General features: G+C 41.7%; 1 protein-coding gene across 1 annotated transcript in view; it reads right to left on the bottom strand.

Moving 5' to 3' along the window:
- The window catches only part of trim66 (tripartite motif containing 66), a 210,569-nt gene that overhangs the window by 114,000 nt on the left and 77,565 nt on the right, over positions 1 to 19,004 (bottom strand). The window lies entirely within an intron of this gene.

Here is a 19,004-nt window from a genome sequence, read left to right as displayed (position 1 = left end):
TTTCGGCTTATAAACCATTTCATAAGAACGCTCTACCTTAGCAGGGGAAATACGGGACAAGGGCAGTCCCGTATGGGACAAACCAATTTAGCCCAATATACGAATGCCCCGGCTAATGCGGGACAGTTGGTAACCCTATGTTCAAGTTCAACAGTGTGTGACAGGGAATGAGGAAAGGTGCAGCTGACTCATATTATTTCATATCGCCAAATCATATTGTTTCCTTGCGGCCCGGTAGCACGTGCTTTGCGGCCCGGTGGTTGGGGACCACTGATATACAAGGTATTGCTTCATTGGAACAATACTTCACACAGCTAGGCAAGAGTTACCAACCTAGGGTCCAGGGACCCCTTGCTTAATGGTATTTGTCCGTGGCATGAAAAGGGCCCTGGAGCTAGGGATTGTTGGGATTGAGGAATAACCTTTTATTTAATCACATTCTCCCACTAGAGATGAGCATGATCCTTCCACAGAATACAAGATTTTGATGAGCATGTATAGATTTTTCACAAATTCTTTAGAAAGAGGCAAAGGAAATAAATAGTTAATAGATCATGATACCGCTGCAATTATTATTCATATTACCATGAAGTGTATTGAATTGTAACAATTGCTTAGTGCTAATTTTCTCAAATTGCATAGATGGAAACTGTTTCTGATGTCATTATTGCGTGCTTACTGGAGGTGGTGTATATTAGATTGAATACATTTTCAGACCTGATTCCAATCACTTTTGTATTCAGTTTTTCCAGACAGCGCTAGCATGTTGTTCCCTGTGACTGGAGCAGTATGACTGTATGTTTGCAATACTTTATTTTGTGGATTATGATTGTTAAAAATTGCTGTGAGAAAGTGTAAAGAACAGATTTGATTTCAATAAATGGAGGCTTTAGGATTTATTGACCATCTAGCATTTGACCTAAAGAGAGCCCAATAAGAATCTAGCAGGCCTCCTGTCAATCAGTATCAGAGACTCTAAGAAGTGTGTTTTTCTATGTACTAAAAATAATAGTTCACCAAGTTAAGGGACACTAATCACCATGACCAGACTGGGTCAGAACTTCACACAGACTCCTCTCAGCCACTCTCTTTCATTATAAACCCATCTCATTACCACAAAGTGATACTGTGAGAGGGCCTTTCTCTTAAAGTAATGCACAATGACAGACTTTCCATTTAAAAGAACACCATCAGCTGAAAACCAGCGGGAGGAGAAGATGGCGGCGCGACGCAGCTTACGCGGCCACTCCGGTGAATGATATCTGTAATCTGTCAAGTAGGGTGGCGTGCACAATCCTGATTTGATGGAGACAGACGTGAAAGAACGGAGGAACATCTGGAGAAACTTCTGAAATGCCTTATTCGCTGCCACTGTGTGATCCAGAATCTCCGGAGGGGAAGGCCCTGAGTCCTCGGCTTTGCTTATTGCTCGGCGGCCGGGACAGGGTCGAAGCGCTCGGCAGAGATGGTGCTCTCTGCTGGAGGCTCGAAGTTTTCGGACAGACTCAGAGTCGGCTGTGGTCCTGTGCTTCCAATGCATCGACAGTTGTCGGCGCCTGGAGGTTTATGGCAGGGAGATCTTCTCCCTTTTGCCGCCTGCTATCGGGGACTATCGGGAGTCAACCGGAACTTTTAGAGACTTTTTTTTTTAAACCGTGCCCATGGTCTGCTCTTTATCAAATTATGGTATTGCTTTGCACTGCTGTAACTATATGTTATAATTATGTGGTCTCGTCAGTATTAGCTTGTGGTTTGTCCTTTTTTTTGTGATATCACTCTGGAGGAACATTGTATCATTTCTTAAAGCATGCATTTCTAAATGACAATAAACGAGGACCGAGCGTCCTCACTATCTAATCTAATCTCATCTAAATGATTAGCAACGTGTAACACTGAAAATAAAACAAACACTGAAACCACAGGATACAAACTGCAACTGTTCGCAAATAAATTCAAAGAACACATTGCATCAAGTACCAAGCTCTTGGCATCTCAATCTCTTCATGGTCCTTGCACTCTGCTTGCAGTGCACTTTCTCTGCAATTGCAACAGTAACTCTGCATTCTACTCCCCTCTCTACCCCTCTCCCTTTGTACTAGCTTGATGTACACATATTTAATCATCTGTCTGGATGGCATGCAGATAAAAGCTTTCCAGTGCATCTCAATACACATGACAATCATGTGACAATAATAAACCAATTACCAAAGCTTTTAAAGCATAGATAATCATCACCGGGTTTTCTCTGTTCAGGTTAACATCACAGACTGAAACACTACAAGGCTTCAAGAGCCTGTTCACAATTACAGCACTCAATGCATCTGTGTGGTATCAAAGCTTGCTCAGCCCATACAGACTCAGGTAATGGGCATGAATATGGCCAGACACAGTATGGTTTACCATCACAATCTCTATAGAATGGACTCTGAAGTGCACATTTTTGCCTGGAAATAGGATTTCAATTACTGTTGGCAATCTAAATGGGAACAATATTTTGCCTCAACAATAAATTGGCTGTCAGCAAAGTAAGCAGTGGAAACCAGCATAAGCACCACATTTAAGATGGGCCACAAGGCTCGTGAGAGACTTTAAAATTAAAGTAAGCAGCAAAGCAAGCAATACCCTTGCGTTAAAAATCCTTTATCATGGCTTTGTTGCTTTCAGAATCATTCAGATCCACTGTGTGTGCATAATCAGATACCTGCCACGTCATCAGCAAACTCACTCAGGGAAAGCAAGTCAGTGCTATCCCTGGCAGTCACAGGAGACAGCCATTTGTCCTAGTTTTTGGATGCTCCAAATAGACACTTTGAGTAAGCCTCCTGTGTCCTCCTGTGGGCTACAGACAGAAACAACAGCAGACCGAAGGCATCCGTGACCTGAAGAGATTAACCTACAAATGCTTCAAACTGTGCCGAGCACTGGCAGCAATGGAGTTTATTGAGCATGTTAAAATCACTAGGGGATTTATAAACTACAAAGAAATGTCCCAATGGAGATACTTAAAACCATACACGATGTTCTCCTTGTTATAATGAGAGTTAAACATGAAGGTCATACGTCATGATTTTGGTTGATAAATAATTAATGTTCACAGTGCACTTTGAAGTACAGAAAATATGATGGGAAAGTGTCACCCCTGCAAGGGAGATTGGCAATCAGTCACATTTCCCAAGGAAATGGGGTCAAATATGTTGTGTATTTAATACTTCAGTAATATTTGAGCAATATGCATTATTTGCTTAAATAGTTCAATTCAGATTATATGTAAAAGTACATGAATGGCATACATCACAAGCACAGGCCTCGCTGCAAGTAAGACAAACAAGTGTACAGGCTCTCCAGTCTCCATTCTCCCACTAAGTAGTTTTATGTTTTGGATTTACAAAACTTAACAGTGGCAATAAAGATGTTTTAAACAAACCCGAGACAAGCTACCACTTGAAGCGCAGTGAAATATTGGAGGTAAAACAAAAATGCAGTGTGAAACAGCCAAGTTTAATAAAAGGTGCAACACTTGCTTCTTCAGGAAGGGACAGAGGCAGTGGAGTCCAAAAAAGGGCAAAAATGGATAAATTCACAGGTTCATAAACAGTGATAATAATAATATTTCAAAAAGCAGAAATGGCTCATTACATCGGAAACATAGACACATCAGATTGCACAAGAAATAAATGGATACTGTATACTGAGCGAATTGAGCAGTATTTGAAGCAAACAAAATAGCCAACGAGAAGTGAGTGCTAGTTTCGCTGAGTGCATTGGGTTTAAAGGCACAGTTTGCTTAGATATTTAACTACTCCAACCAAACCAGCCAAAATGAGCTTTGTTAATATAGTGAAAGTAATGCAAGAACATTTAGAACCATAACCATTGTTGATTACAGAACATTTAAGCGGAATCAAAAGGTCAAGGGCATCCATTTCAGCTTACATGGCTGAATTGAAGAGATTGTCCGAGCATTGCCAGTTCAGTGATGGGCTTAAAGATACACTGAGAGAATTTTTAATTTGTGGAAACATACAAGAAAACATTCAAAAATGGTTCCTAAATGTAGCACAACTTGTATTTAAAAGAGAAGTTGAAATAGCCTTATCAATGGAAACAGCAGAGATGCTATTTGAGTTGCAGTCAGGAATGGAAGTGCGCTTGAATAAAATTGCAATATCTTAACAGAAACCAGCCTGGCCAAATAAACTGTGCTACCATTGTGGCAGGGGCTCACGTACACCAAACCGATGCAGATTTAAAGGCGAAACTTGCAGAAAATGTAACAAGACACACGCAAAAAGCATGCTGGGCAGACAAAATAAAATGGACGCCACAGGGAGGAGAGAAAAAAAGTCAGGTTGCAGTTCCAAAGAGAGTTTGAATCTGCATGCTGTTAATGAAAGGTCTAATAATGATGAGTGTGACCGGAGTGAGTAGCCTTGAGATTGGGGTCTGATATCATCTGGATGAAGACAATCAGTTGAGGGGAGCAAATGTTAGGGAAGTAAGGTGTCCAGAGTCATCATTGTCATAGTCATACTTTATTGATCCCGAGGGCAATTGGTTTTTGTTACAGTTGCACCATAAACAAATAGTAATAAAACCATAAATAATTAAATAGTAATATGTAAATTATGCCAGGAAATAAGTCCAGGACCAGCCTATTGGCTCAGGGTGTCTGACCCTCCAAGGGAGGAGTTGGAAAGTTTGATGGCCACAGGCAGGAATGACTTCTTATGACGCTCTGTGTTGCATCTCGGTGGAATGAGTCTCTGGCTGAATGTACTCCTGTGCCCAACCAGTACATTACGTAGTAGATGGGAGACATTGACCAAGATGGCATGCAACTTGGACAGCATCCTCTTTTCAGACACCACCGTGAGAGAGTCCAGTTCCATCCCCACAACATCACTAGCCTTACGAATGAGTTTGTTGATTCTGTTGGTGTCTGCTACCCTCAGCACACAACAGCAAACATGATAGCACTGGCCACCACAGACTCGTACAACATCCTCAGCATCGTCTGACAGATGTTAAAGGACCTCAGTCTCCTCAGGAAATAGAGACAGCTCTGACCCTTCTTGTAGACAGCCTCAGTGTTCTTTGACCAGTCCCGTTTTTTGTCAATTCTTATCCCCAGGTATTTGTAATCCTCCACCACGTCCACACTGACACCCTGGGTGGAAACAGGGGTCACCGGTACCTTAGCTCTCCTCAGGTCTACCACCAGCTCCTTAGTCTTTTTTCACATTAAGCTGCAGATAATTCTGCTCACATCAGAACCACTTCCTGCAATTGCAGGATCAACTCCTGCAATTGCCATGGAGAAGACCCCAGAACCCGAGATTGTGTCACAGCCACAAGTCTCACCTGCGAAGCAAAGTGATCCCCTCTGCCAGGACAGGCATTATTCCACAAGAGAAAGCAATCCTCCACAGCAATTAGATCTTTATGCCTGATTGGGACAATTTAAAATTTACTATGCTGCATACGTCTATACAGTAGTTGTATCAGAGCGTACCGTGTATGCAAGTTGAGATGCATTCTATATTGAGTTGAAGTTTATAGCTAAGCAGGGTGCTGTGCTGTGTATTTAATATTTCAGTAATATTTGAGTAATAGCCAACATATCTTGATTTGTGATATATAACTCATCATGAGTTTGCAAAATTATGAGAATGGCAGATGTATTAACAACCACGTCATAAGTGCGTGCCTCATGAAAAGTAAAAAATTGTAATGTACATCTTTCTCTAGTCTCATGTTTTTCTCTTGGTTAGTTTTGATTTGGAGTTATAAAATATAAAATATTCAATACATAAAAAGATAATTTAATGCACAAGTGGGTCTACTCTCTAAACAACTGATCACTTGTATCACCAGCCTTGTTAAAGTAACTGTTTCAATCCAAGTTATTAACATGGTTGATTCACTTGGTTGGACTGCATGATCGCTACACGATTTGTAAAAGATAAATATGGTTTCTAACCTATTAATAAATAACATGACCCAATTCAGAGCTGGGATTATATTATAATGTCATATGCTTCAGTGCAATACCAAGGGAATCGTGTACTGAGTGCCGACATCTCAAGAAAGTGATATTGAAGAAAGATTTAAAAACAAAACAGAAGATGCTGGAATCACTCAGATCTAACAGCATCTGTAGAGGGAAACAGGATTTACAATACAGGTTGAAGACTTTCCATCAGAACTTGAAGTTCAAACTGAAATTATTAAACCTGCAAAAGGGGAAGAGCATTTCCTGCACTGTTTTTATTGCAAAGTGTGCATCCGAAAAATTATTCTGTGCATTAACCCGAAGCTTGATTTACCCTCTCAGTCAGATCCAAAAGATCTTACAGCATTACTCATACATAATCTGGAACATCTTCATAATACCTTTGCCAATATTTTGTCCTTTAAGCCCATGAAGTATGTACGTGATTTATCTGCTATGTATGGAATTTTGAAGCAATCTCCTTTACAATAATGACATTTCAGAAGTACTTCTTTAACTCTGAACTGCTTTGACATGTGATAAGGTGATGAAAGGTGCTTCATAAATTCAAGCTGCCGTTTTGTTACAAACAAAGTGTTCTCTTGTAGCATTTATTTTGCTAAGCACAGTAAGAATTCTTGAGCAATATACACAGCAGCCTTTTCCGTCCTGCAGTGCCAGGGTCTGGCATTCCTGCTACTTGATGTCAAGCACAACCAACAAGTTCTCCCACTTTAGTTTATAACCATAGTAACTGCAGTGTCTAGCCTTTAAGCCCTTCTTTTCTCAACATCGGAAGTCCAAGAACCTCATTTCATTTGAAAGGGTGATTTCATTAACTATGACACAAAAAGGTTTATGTAAGGTTACACAGGAAACAGAAATAGGCTATTCAACTCAAGCATAGCTCTCCCTTTTGCCTCACCCTCCACCAGTGCATCAAGACTATTCACTCTAACCTGTTGTATCAAGTTTACATTTCCACCACTCTGGATAAAGTTGTTACTTCCTGTTGGATTTCTTGGTAATCATCTTCTATTGATCACCACTGGTTAGCTCATTCCCACCAAACAAAATATTATCCCTGTATCCACTCTTAAAACTTCTGGTAATTTTAATTCTGTTACGTCTCCATGAACACAAAAGATTCTACAGAAGCTGGAAATCCAAAGAAACAGAAAATGCTGCAGGAACTCAACAGGTCAGGCAGCACGTAAGGAAAGGAATAAGAGTCAATGTTGCCTGACCTATTGGGTTCCTCCAGCTGTTTATATATACTACTGTTAGGTCTCCTCTCCTTTTCAAACCACCTCCTATGTCTTTCTGCAAGAGAAAATGAGAGCCAGTCCATCTATACTTGCCCAATATACACTCACATTCCGGGCGTCATTCTCAAATGTTATCCACAGTTTCTTCAGTCTTCAATATCCATTCCGAACACAAGTAGAACTGAACACTAACCAAGTGTGGTCTAACCAAAGTTCAATACACATTCAGCTTATCATCTCTATTCTTCAATTCTGGTTCATTTTCAGCATTTATGTCTAACTCTTGATGTAAACGTCAGGGACTGGTGTTTATGAACATTCTTCTACCTCACCTCTCACACCACCATGAGGCCTCCCCAACCCTCCTATCAAAATGTATAACATTCAATTTGCATCTTGAAGTTATTTTGCTATTTTCCCAAGTCAGCAAATTTATCGGTGTACTTCAACAATTCCCAGCAGATTTGGAGGATCTTGCAGTCGCCTCAGGACATCGACAGCACCGCAGTTTAGTTGAACAAGCATTTGGGTGTCAGAATTAAGGTCTTGGTCTTTGAACACACAGTCTACACCAAATTGCTTGTTTATTCACAGGACATGGATGTTGCAGAAAAATTTGAACTGAGCATATGATTAGGCCATTCCAGAGGATGGTTAAAAATGAACCACTTCCCCACACTTCTGAAACTATATGAATACCAGACCAATTAAGAATGACAACTTTCCCTAAAGGCCATGAGTATGTCTGAAATTACATAAACTACACATAGTAACTCTAATGATCTAATTGATTCATTATTTTTATATTATACTTAATTCGAATTTTCACCTCTGGATTACAAGATCAGTAACATAACTGCCACACCACTCCAACTGTGTGAAATAATCTACTGCTCACTGGCAAAGAGAAAATAGGGATTGCATCAGATTGATTTCTTCAAAGAATTCTGAAAGATTGAAAAAAAAGTACTGGCAGAGGTGAACTCAACAGTGGCAGTGAAGAGGAAGTTCCAAAATTCAACCTTGTACCAGGTCCAAGTCACATCACACAGCAGAATAAACCTTCATTCTGCATCATGGAAGTAGAGATCAGTGAGGACGTGGTGTATGGAGAGGATTTTATGGGATATTTGAGGAGAGGATCGTCACTGAAATCAGGGAGATGATCACACCTGTGTGGAGCTGCATGGCGGGGGGAGGGGGGTGTTGCTCAGATAGTAGTTGGGTAGTAAAGCACATGATTGTGGGAGAAGAACTGCGATGATCGGCAACAATGAAGTTGTGAGGTGATCATTTACAATGGAAATTTAAAGCAGTGTCACTTGGAGGAACACTTGCATTTTCAGGCTGTAGACCAAGCAGGGGAGTTGTTAGACTAACATGGGAATTGATTATCAAGATCTTATTGTGAATGCTGATTGTTGGGGAGAAAGTTGTTCAAGACCTTAGATTTGCTTTCTGACTGTACACTTCAGTGAAGGAACCAGTAACGGCTTGGAGCTTTGCTTCCAAGTTCACTCATATCTGCCTCCTACAACTATGACTGAAGTTGGAGTGAACGCGGTTTGGCAGTGGAGGAGGAGGAAGAAGTGATCCTCCTGCAGTTTGAATGCAAGACGAGATGAAGAATAGCAATGAATGAAAGGTTGGAGTAATTACACTGCAATTACATTGTGGAGGAGAGAGATTAATCTTTGCTGATAACCAGTTTCCTAGAGATGCTGCCTGGCCTGCTGCATAAACCAGCAACTTTTATGTGTGTTGTGAAGGATCCTGTAAATTGATCAAGAAAGGCTCGAGGTCAAAAGTAGCCATAAACAGTGTTTGATGCTTTTCTTAAATTAGTCACACAAGAGAGTAAATGAGGATTGGATGAAGAGATTATGTAGCTCTTTCAATAAATTTCCAAACACAACTAAGCTTTCAGTCATAGCTTTCCAGCATATTCCCACTCTGATGTATCTATTAAATGCATCCTCCATTCCTCTAGTGAAGCTTGATCTGAGTTCTACATTCAGTACAACATCTTTCAATTCTACACTAAAGCTTCTACAATAATTGCATGCACAGGTACAATGAAAAACTTACTAACAACAGCACAAGCACAAAGCAGATATGCAAAATTCACAAGAAAAACAAATTAAACAAAAATGATACACAATACTTAGAAGAAAATACAATCTGAACAGAGAAAGTCCATTTTAGTGCAAGGTGGTCACTACTGCAATACTGAGGTGGGGATAAGTGTTGTGCAGGGTGGTTTAAGAACCAAATACATAGTTGAAGGAGTTGTTCTTTAACCAGTTGTGTGGGTCTTCGGGCTTCTATATCTATCACCCGATAACTGAGAAAATAGCATAACTCAGGTTGTGCGGGATCACTGATCATGAACGTTGCCTTCTTGAGGCATCATTTCATGGAAATCCAACCAAAGGTGTGCAGAGATGTGCCAATACTGTATCGGGTGCAGTCTTCTATTCTCTGCTGCTTCATGCATTCCTGCACATTCCGAATCACTGTGGTGCAACTAGTCAACATACTTTTAAAAAGTACTTCACTAAAAATGTGTTTGACTGTCAGTGATATACCAAACCTCCTTGGCCTTCTGAGAAACTGCTGCATCTTCCTTGTGATTGCAGCTATATGCTGGGCTGAGAACAGGTCATCAATTTCAGATAATGATCCAGATACACCAAATACATGCTGTGGATTATTCCTGTGTCTCGTTACCAACTGATTTTGCTTGAACCATCCCTGCTGTCATTTAATCTCCCTGGCATATCACTCTATAACAGACTGCTTTTGTTTTTCCATTATCTCTGCACTTTCCATTCATCTTAAAAAAAAGCTTTCTCTAACTTTTATAGAGATTAGTAATGTGAAACTTAACTTTATTTTCCTCTCAACACATTACAGGAGTTGGTCAGCATTTATAACTTTGATAAATTTGCATCATATACACCATTCTACTCCTAATCAACTCCCTCATTTTCATCCTCCAGCACTGTAAAAATGGTGAAATTGGGACCTAAAACTATCAGTAGGTGGTGGGGGAAAAGAAGTGAGTGAAAATATCGTTTAAGTTCCTCGGCATACACACCACCAAGGATTTCACGTGGTCTGTACGTACTGGCTGTGTGGTGAGAAAAGCACAACAGCCTCAGACGGTTGAAGAAGTTTACTATGGGCCCCCAAATCCTAAGAACTTTCTATAGGGGCACAATTGACAGCATCCTGACTGGCTCCATCACTGCCTGGTGTTGGAACTGTACTTCCCTCAATCACAGGACTCTGCAGAGAGTGGTATGGACAGCCCAGCGCATCTGTAGATGTGACATTCCCACTATTCAGAACATTTACAAAGACAGGTGTGTAAAAGGACCCAAAGGATCATTGGGGACCCGAGTCACCCCAACCACAAACTGTTCCAGCTGCTACCATCTGGGAAACTGTACCGCAGCATAAAAGCCAGGGCCAACAGGCTCAGGGACAGCTTCTTCCACCAGGCTATCAGACTGATACAATTGAATCTCAATGTTATATTGACTGTCCTGTTGTACATACTATTTATTACAAATTACTATAAATTGCACATTTAGATGGAAACACAGTGTAAACATTTTTATTCATCTATGTAAAGGATGTCAGAAATAAAGTCAATTCAGTCAGAAGTTCAGTTCTCTGGGTTTGAAGGTTCATTTTGTTATCAAAAGTATGTACACAGAATACAACTCTGACATTCATCTTCTCCAGAGAGCCATGAAATAGAGAAAAACAATGGAAGGCTTTGAAAGAAAAGACATCACTGCCACCCCCCCTCCCACCACATGAAAATTAAAAAGAAACAAAACTCCAACCAATTCCCTCATGGCCACCACCTTGTATTTCCCTTTTACAGCAAGGCTGCTGGATTATCTTAGAGCAAGGCAGGTTATGGTCTATTTTCCACAAACTCATTTCTCTCATCAACGCTTGAAAGATAACCATCTCTGGATGACGATGCTCCCCCAGTAACCAACCATAAATACAAGGGGTGACTGATAAGTTTGTGGCCTAAGGTAGAAGGAGTCAATTTTAGAAAACCTAGCACATTTATTTTTCAACATAGTCCCCTCCTACATGTACGCACTTAGTCCAGCGGTCATGGAGCATACGGATCCCTTCTTTGTAGAAGTGGTCCACAGTAGGGGTGATTGATAAGATCGTGGCCAAAGGTAGAAGGAGATGAGTTATTAACTTCAAATTTTCTGCATTATCACTCAAAGAGTTGAACTGCACGTGCATGTAACGAGCGCATCCTGGACCTCCAGGCGGCCCACAGCGGGGGTGATTGATAAATTTGTGGCCAAAGGTAGGAGGAGATGAGTTATACAGCTCTCATTCCCACACTGAACTGGGCCCCAAGAAAGGTGCAAATGCCACCCAGCTGGAAGGAGGCGATAAACTCAGCTACACTGAAAGAAGGCAAGGATAAAATGGAAAGTGGGTCACTTAGACCAATATCTGTTCTTAATGTGGATTATAGAATATTTACCTCCATCATGGCCAAATGATTAGAAGAGTTTCTACCCACATTGATACATAATGATCAGAGAGGTTTTATACAACAACGCCAAACATAAGACAATATACGAAGGACACTTCACATTACGGATCATATTTTTAAAAATGAAATTGAAGCAATAGCGATAAGTGTGGACGCTGAAAAGGCATTTGATTCAGTTAATTGGAATTTTCTTTACAGAGTTTTACATAGATTTGGTCTACATGACACAGTTATTAAAACTATACGGGCACTATGCAACAATCCTACTGCCAGGATTAAAATCAATGGATATTTGTCTAATAGTTTTACCCTAGAAAGGGGCAGAAGACAGGGTTGTGCATGGTCACCGCTACTCTTCGCATTATATCTGGAACCATTAGCTCAATACATCAGACAAAATGAAGATATCAGGGGAATTACTATTAAAGGGACAGAGCATAAATTGGCCTGTTAAGCGAATGACAGTTTGATCTATCTCGGGCAACCAACAGACTCTTTACCTAAATTGATGCAATCCTTTGAACAACATGGCCAATTATCAGGATACAAGTCCAACATAGGTAAAACCCAACTACTTTCATATAACTATAGCCCACCAAGAGAAATTGAAAGTAGATATCCTTGGGCATAGCAATCTGTCAAATATTTGGGCATCATTATGCCAAAAGATTTGGCAAAATTATCAGAATGCAATTATCAGCCTATATATAAAAAAGATTAAGGAAGATATAACAAGATAGAACCTAATTCCTTTTCTTGGTCTCAGTTCAAGGATTGAATCTATTAAAATGAATATACTGCCCAGACTACTATACATCTTTCAGACCCTACCAACAGAGATTAACCAATATCAATTCAATGAATGGAACAAGATGCTATCAAGATATATGCGGCAAGGTAAAAGCCCTAGGGTTCGTCTCAAAACTTTGCAATTAGCCAAGGAAAAGTGGGGGATGGGATCTACCTTCTCTTAGAGATTATTATTTTGCAGCACAGTTTTGAGCCGTGATATGCTGGTGCAACTCATCACATGGCGCTCAATGGAAAAACACTGAGGAGAGGATACTTTCCATCCCAATACAGGCTGCTCCTTGCATTTGAACGATCTCTCGCTCCCCCTCCATGCTGTCGGAGGATGGTGCTGGAGCAAGACTTAATCAACGCAGTTTGTGGATCGGAGTTTAATTCACGTTGTGTGTTTCTTCTTTTCTGGTCACTCCTTTTTCTTTGTTGCTAGTTTGGGTGATTTTAAAATCGGGGTGCACTGCAGATAAGGAGCAGCGAGCTGAACTGAAATGCGCCTTTTGATTTTGTGTTTTATATTCTGTTTCTCACTCATTTTTTGGTGCCATTCACACGATTTGTTTTTATTTGCACATGGGGGGGGTTGATATTTTTTTCCTCTGAAAGGGTTCCATGGTTAGTCTTTGTTTCGTAGCCATCTATGGGGAAGACAAATCTCAGGGTTGCATGCTGCATACATACTTTGATAATAAATATACTTCGAATATGGATCTGAGGTTCAAGTTATCTGAGCAACAAAAAAAACCAAATAAGTAGAATCTGATCTATGATCTAGGTAAATGAAAGCTTCCCTTAGATCTTAAATTAGTAAGCACTTTGTGTCTAAGATTGTATCAAGATTACTTTAACAAATGTTAGGGTGAATGGGAGGAAAAAAAAACCTCCAACTTCATAAAGATGAATGTCTTCAACAGTAGAAGCTAGAAAAGTAAGCTAGGAACATCAATTTGTTTATTCAACTCATTCCAAACTTTAAGAAAAGCTAAACAAAAGATTATTAATAGATGTTTCTTCCATTTGTGAAGCAGTTGAATGTAGCGGTCATCACATAGCCTGAATATACTGTTCAACTCATCTACAATTTGCATTGACTAATTATTCTGTTTTAGCTTTAGAAGTATACACAACAATTTAGAATCCATATTTTGATGAAGTCGTCACTGACTTTTTCCACACAATACGAGGCTTTTGCCTGGTTGATCAGACCTTGGAATATTAGGGGGATGCAATAGACATGGTCTAAACAACAGCAAAAAAGTGTCGATTTTAGGTTTACATGGAAGCGACAATTATTGCTCCTCAATATAAAGGTAGCGTTTAACCAAATAATCAAAATCAGGTTTAATACAGCTGGCATATGTTATGAATACTGCATATGTACTTTGATCTGAGGTTCAAAGAAAAAGAAATTCAGGATGGATATTACATACCTCTCTCTGACATTAAGTGTACCTATTGAAATTTATTGTCTGTGAGGCAGCAGTACAATGCAATGCACAATAGGAAAAAAACATGTATTAAAGTAGAGAGGTAGTGTTCATGGGTACAGCGTCCATTCAAAAGTCTGATGGTAGAGGGGAAGAAGCTATTCCAGAATCATTGAGTGCGTGCCTTCAATGGAGAACAGGGCATGGTCTTGGGCAATGAGGGTCCTTGATGATGGATACCGTAGCTTCAGGCACCCTCCTTGAAGACATCCTGGACACTACAGAGGCAAGTACCCATGATGGAGCTGACTATATTTACAACTCTCTGCTGCAGCCCCCGCCTCCCCATACCAGATGACGATGCAGTCAGTTAGAATGCTTTCCAAGGAGATCTGTAGAAGTTTGTGAGTGTCCTTAGTGACATACCTCATCTCCTCAAATTCCTAATGAAATATAGCCACTGTCGTGCCTTCTTTGTAACTGCATTGATATGTTGGGCCCAGGATTCATCCTCAGACATATAGTATTGACACCCAGGAACTTGAAACTGCTCACTCTTTCCAATTCTCATCCCTCTCTGTGGACTTGTGTGTATTCCCTCATCTTAAGTCCACAATCAGTCCTGTGGTCTTACTGTTGTTGAGTGTAAGATTGACGCTGCAACACACCCAACTAGTTGATACATCTTGCTCCTGTATGCCCTTTCCTCACCATCTGAAATTCTGCCAACAAGAGTTACATCATCAGCAAATTTACAGATGATGTTTGAGCTGTGCCTAGCCACACAGTCACGGCTGTAGAGACAGTAGAACAGTGGGCCAAGCATACATCCTTGAGGTGCACCAGTGTTGACTGTCAGTGGAGATGGTATTGTAGGGTAACGTGATTGGGAGAGACGTACGTAATTCACAACCATCAACATTGAGATGGGGTTTCAATTTAACAGGCTGGTCTGACATGATGACTTTTAAAAAAAAATGTAAAGAGTTTTAACGCGCTTTTGTGCTCAGGTTTTGGGGTTCAATAAAATGTGTTACGAGTTTCATTAAACATAAAACACCTCACTTCATTTTATTTACGAAAACCTACACTGGTGACCCCAATGCTCCAGGACAATTCAGGAGTTGTTGAATGTGTCTGTCGACGCAGTTGCTTAGAAACTGCCAGAGCTTTGGGAGCAAAATACTGTCAACTTGGTTTGTACAAGCTGAGGTGCAGTTCGCTCTGCAAGAAATCTCTACGGACAACCCCAAATTCTACAATGTGGTAGAGTCACTCAGCAATTCCACGGTGGTAAGAGTGGCGAGTCTTCTTGAACAGCTGCCTGAACACGATAAATACCGATCACTGAAAACTCACGTTTACAGACTTTTGGACTCTCGGAGTCTAAGCACGCCAAACAGTTGCTCTCCTGACCCAGTCTCGCTGATGCTCGGCCTTTGGAGCTAATGGACCACATGCTGAATCTCCTGGGAAATCATCAGCCCCGTTTAATTTTTAAGGAACACTTTATTCAGCAAATGGCTGACCCAGTTCGCATAGTGACCCAGTTCACTAATATGCCCATGATGGAACCTTTTCATGCCAACCTGGTTAAACTCCCCCAAAATTATAGGGAAGGCATCAGAACGCACTGTTTCATGCCTGGCTATTATGTTACTTAGTTCATCTAGAGCCTGTTTAACACTGGCATGAGGTGGGATGTACCCCACTACCAAGATGATGGCCGAAATCTCCCATGGCAGATAAATTACAGGGAAGGCATCAGAACGTGCTGTTTCGTGCTGGATTATTATGTCACTTAGTTCGTCTAGAGCCTGTTTAACACCGGCATGAGGTGGGATGTACACCACTACCAGGATGATGGGTGAAATCTCCCATGGCAGATAAAATGGATGACACTTGATTGCGAGATGTTCCAGGTCAGGCAAGAAGAGATATAGTTGAGGTAGTTATGAGAGTCAGTGGGCTTGTAGAAGATGTCAGTGGACAGTCTGTCTCCAGAGATGGAGACCGAGAGATCGAGAAAGGGGAACAGAGAGATCAAGAAAGGGGACATCTTCTGCAAGCCCACTGGCTCTCAAAACTACCTCAACTACACCTCTTCCCATCCCGCCACATGCAGAAATGCCATTCTCTATTCCCAGTTCCTCCGTCTCTGCCGCATCTGCTCCGAGGATGAGGTTTTCTGTTCCAGGACATCTCAAATGTCCTCTTTCTTTAAGGATCGTGGTTTCCCTTCTGCTGTCATCAATGATGCCCTCACCCGCATCGCCTCCATTTCCCACACTTCGGCTCTCACCCCATCCTCCGGCCACCACAACAGGGACAGAGTTCCCCTTGTCCTCACCTACCACCCCACTAGCCTCCGGATCCAACACATTATCCTCCCCAACTTCCGCCACCTTCAACAGGACCCCACCACTAAGCAAATCTTTCCCTCTCCACCATCCGCAGGGATCGGTCCCTCCGCGACTTCCTGGTCCACACGTCCCTCCCCACGGATCTCCCACCTGGCAAGTATCCCTGTAAGTGCAAGTGCTACACCCTGTCCCTACACCTCCTCTCTTGCCATCATTTAGGGCCCCAAACAGTACTTCCAAGTGAGGCAACACTTCACTTGTGAGTCTGTTGGGGTCATCTATTGCATCCGGTGCTCCCGGTGTGGCCTCCTCTACATCGGTGAAACCCGACGCAGATTGGGGGACCGCTTCATCGAGCGCCTCCGCTCCGTCCACCAACACAGACAGGATCTCCCTGTAGCCACCCACTTCAACTCTGCTTCCCACTCCCATTCAGATATGCCCATACATGGCCTCCTCTACTGCCATGATGAGGCTAAACTCAGGTTGGAGGAGCAACACCTCATACACCATCTAGGTAGTCTCCAGCCCCTTGGTATGAACGTAGAATTCTGCAACTTCCAGTAATTCCCTCCCCCTCCCTTCCCCTATCCCTATGTCACTCTGCCCCCTCCCCCAGCTGCCTACCACCTCCCTCCTGGTTCCACCTTCTTCTACTACCCATTGTGTTTTCCCCTATTCTTTCTTCACCTTTCCTGCCTATCACCTCCCTGCCTCCCCTCCCCCACCCTTTTGTCTTTCCCCTGGAACCTCCCAGCCTTCTCCTTCCCACCCTCCACCCACCTTCTTTATAGGGCCTCCGCCCCTTCCCTCTTCAGTCCTGACGAAGGGTTCCGGCCCGAAACATCGACTGATTGTTTCCACGGATGCTGCCCGACCTGCTGAGTTCCTCCAGCTTCTCGTGAGTGTTCCAGCAAGTCTAATAACCTACTCTGCATATTATATGACACTACCATCACTGGGTCCCAAACTCTCAATATTCTGGGTCAATAATTACAAGAAACTCACCTGGACTAGACAAATAAATAATAACTACTATCATTCAGAAGCTGAGTATCTTGCAGAAACTGACCTACCACTTCAATGCCATTCCAACATCCAGAGGTCACATCTGCTTGGCAGTGGTTTACAAATGGCATCAAACTCAAAAAATAAAACACACTGATCCAATAAATTATAACACCAAAAATCTCCTGAAGTATTTTTCCTCCGTATAATGAAAGTTCTATTAAACGGTCTGTGACGTGTTAGATTAGCAAAATTATTTTTTTTTTAAATTTAAACCAGGGTTTTAATCTTCTTTCCTACCATTCCTCTGAAACTTCACAAATACATTCAACTGGATGTTTTCTTAGAAATTATTAATTAGATGTATACCCTATCCTTGTTATATGCGGGGGATACGTTTCTCGCAGTCAACGCATGATATGAAATCACATAATGTGAATAATTATTTAAATGGGAAAAAATAGGGATGCGTTCCAGAGGGCTTCCTAATTATGTTTTATCTGTAATTTATTCACATTTTCATACCAATACAACACAAAAGCAATGGATGGGCTGGCGCATTGTCAAGCAACAAAAGAACTTTAAAGGCAAGATTCTGTTCCCAGCAGTAGCATCCCAGAGCTGTGTTACCTTCAGCTGATGCCGTGCTGTTTATAATTTCCAACTCTCCCCCCTACCCCACAAGTGTTAAAGCGGTTCTCTGCCGCTCGGCTGATAGCCCAGGACATGACATCGGATGCTTAGGAGGCATAGTTAAATATTTCAAGCACAAAATCACTGCACCGTAGATAAAACCAACAAAAGTTTAAGAGCGCAAGTTCACACATCCACACCTTGCCAAAGCCAATGCGAGAGTGGCGGGAGAGAGATTGTGAGGCGCGCGCACCTGACTTGTATTGGCGGGGAAGTGGTGCTTCTTGTCCCAACGGTGAGACTGTGAGGTGTGCGCACGTGACTTGTATTGGCGGGGAAGTGGTGCTTCTTGTCCCAACAGTGAGACTGTGAGGCACGCGCACATGACTTGTATTGGCGGGAAAGCAGTGCTCCTCGCATAACTGTGAGTTTTGGATGCACATAAGGAGACGTTGGTAGAAATTGGTTCCTCACATAACTGTGAATCCGCATTGTCTGAAGACGCATATAACGAGGCTAGGGTGTATCACTGTTTCAAGTAAATAACTGCAATTATTAAAAAGTGCCAGGATAAATATCAATGTGTAAAACAAATGTAGCCTGGGGAAAAGTACACGAGATTTTGTAGCCTGGGGAAAAGTACATGCTCAGGACAACAAAGGCTTTTTCGGGTTTTAATTCCCTAATCGATTTTCGATGTTTAAGTGCCAGAAGAGGGTCGCAAAACAAAACGAACGAATTTACAATCAGTTCTTGCCATTACAATCTCAGTTTAACTTCTGATTCACACCCTTGTGTATGGACAGAATTGCGTATGCAGTACAAAAATACCAGAACTAATACGGTACAAATACAGTAGTGGCAATCCTACTTGGATGGTGAGGAACTTTGCCCAAGCCACGCGATCCAGCGTTGAGTCATTCACTCACGAAAATCTTTCCTCACCATGCCCAGCACACTCTG

The sequence above is a fragment of the Mobula hypostoma genome, chromosome 11, assembly GCF_963921235.1.
Source record: "Mobula hypostoma chromosome 11, sMobHyp1.1, whole genome shotgun sequence".
NCBI classification, from domain to species: Eukaryota; Metazoa; Chordata; class Chondrichthyes; order Myliobatiformes; family Myliobatidae; genus Mobula; species Mobula hypostoma.
Note: the sequence above shows the minus strand (reverse complement) of the source record. Positions and strands in the feature narration are given on the sequence as shown.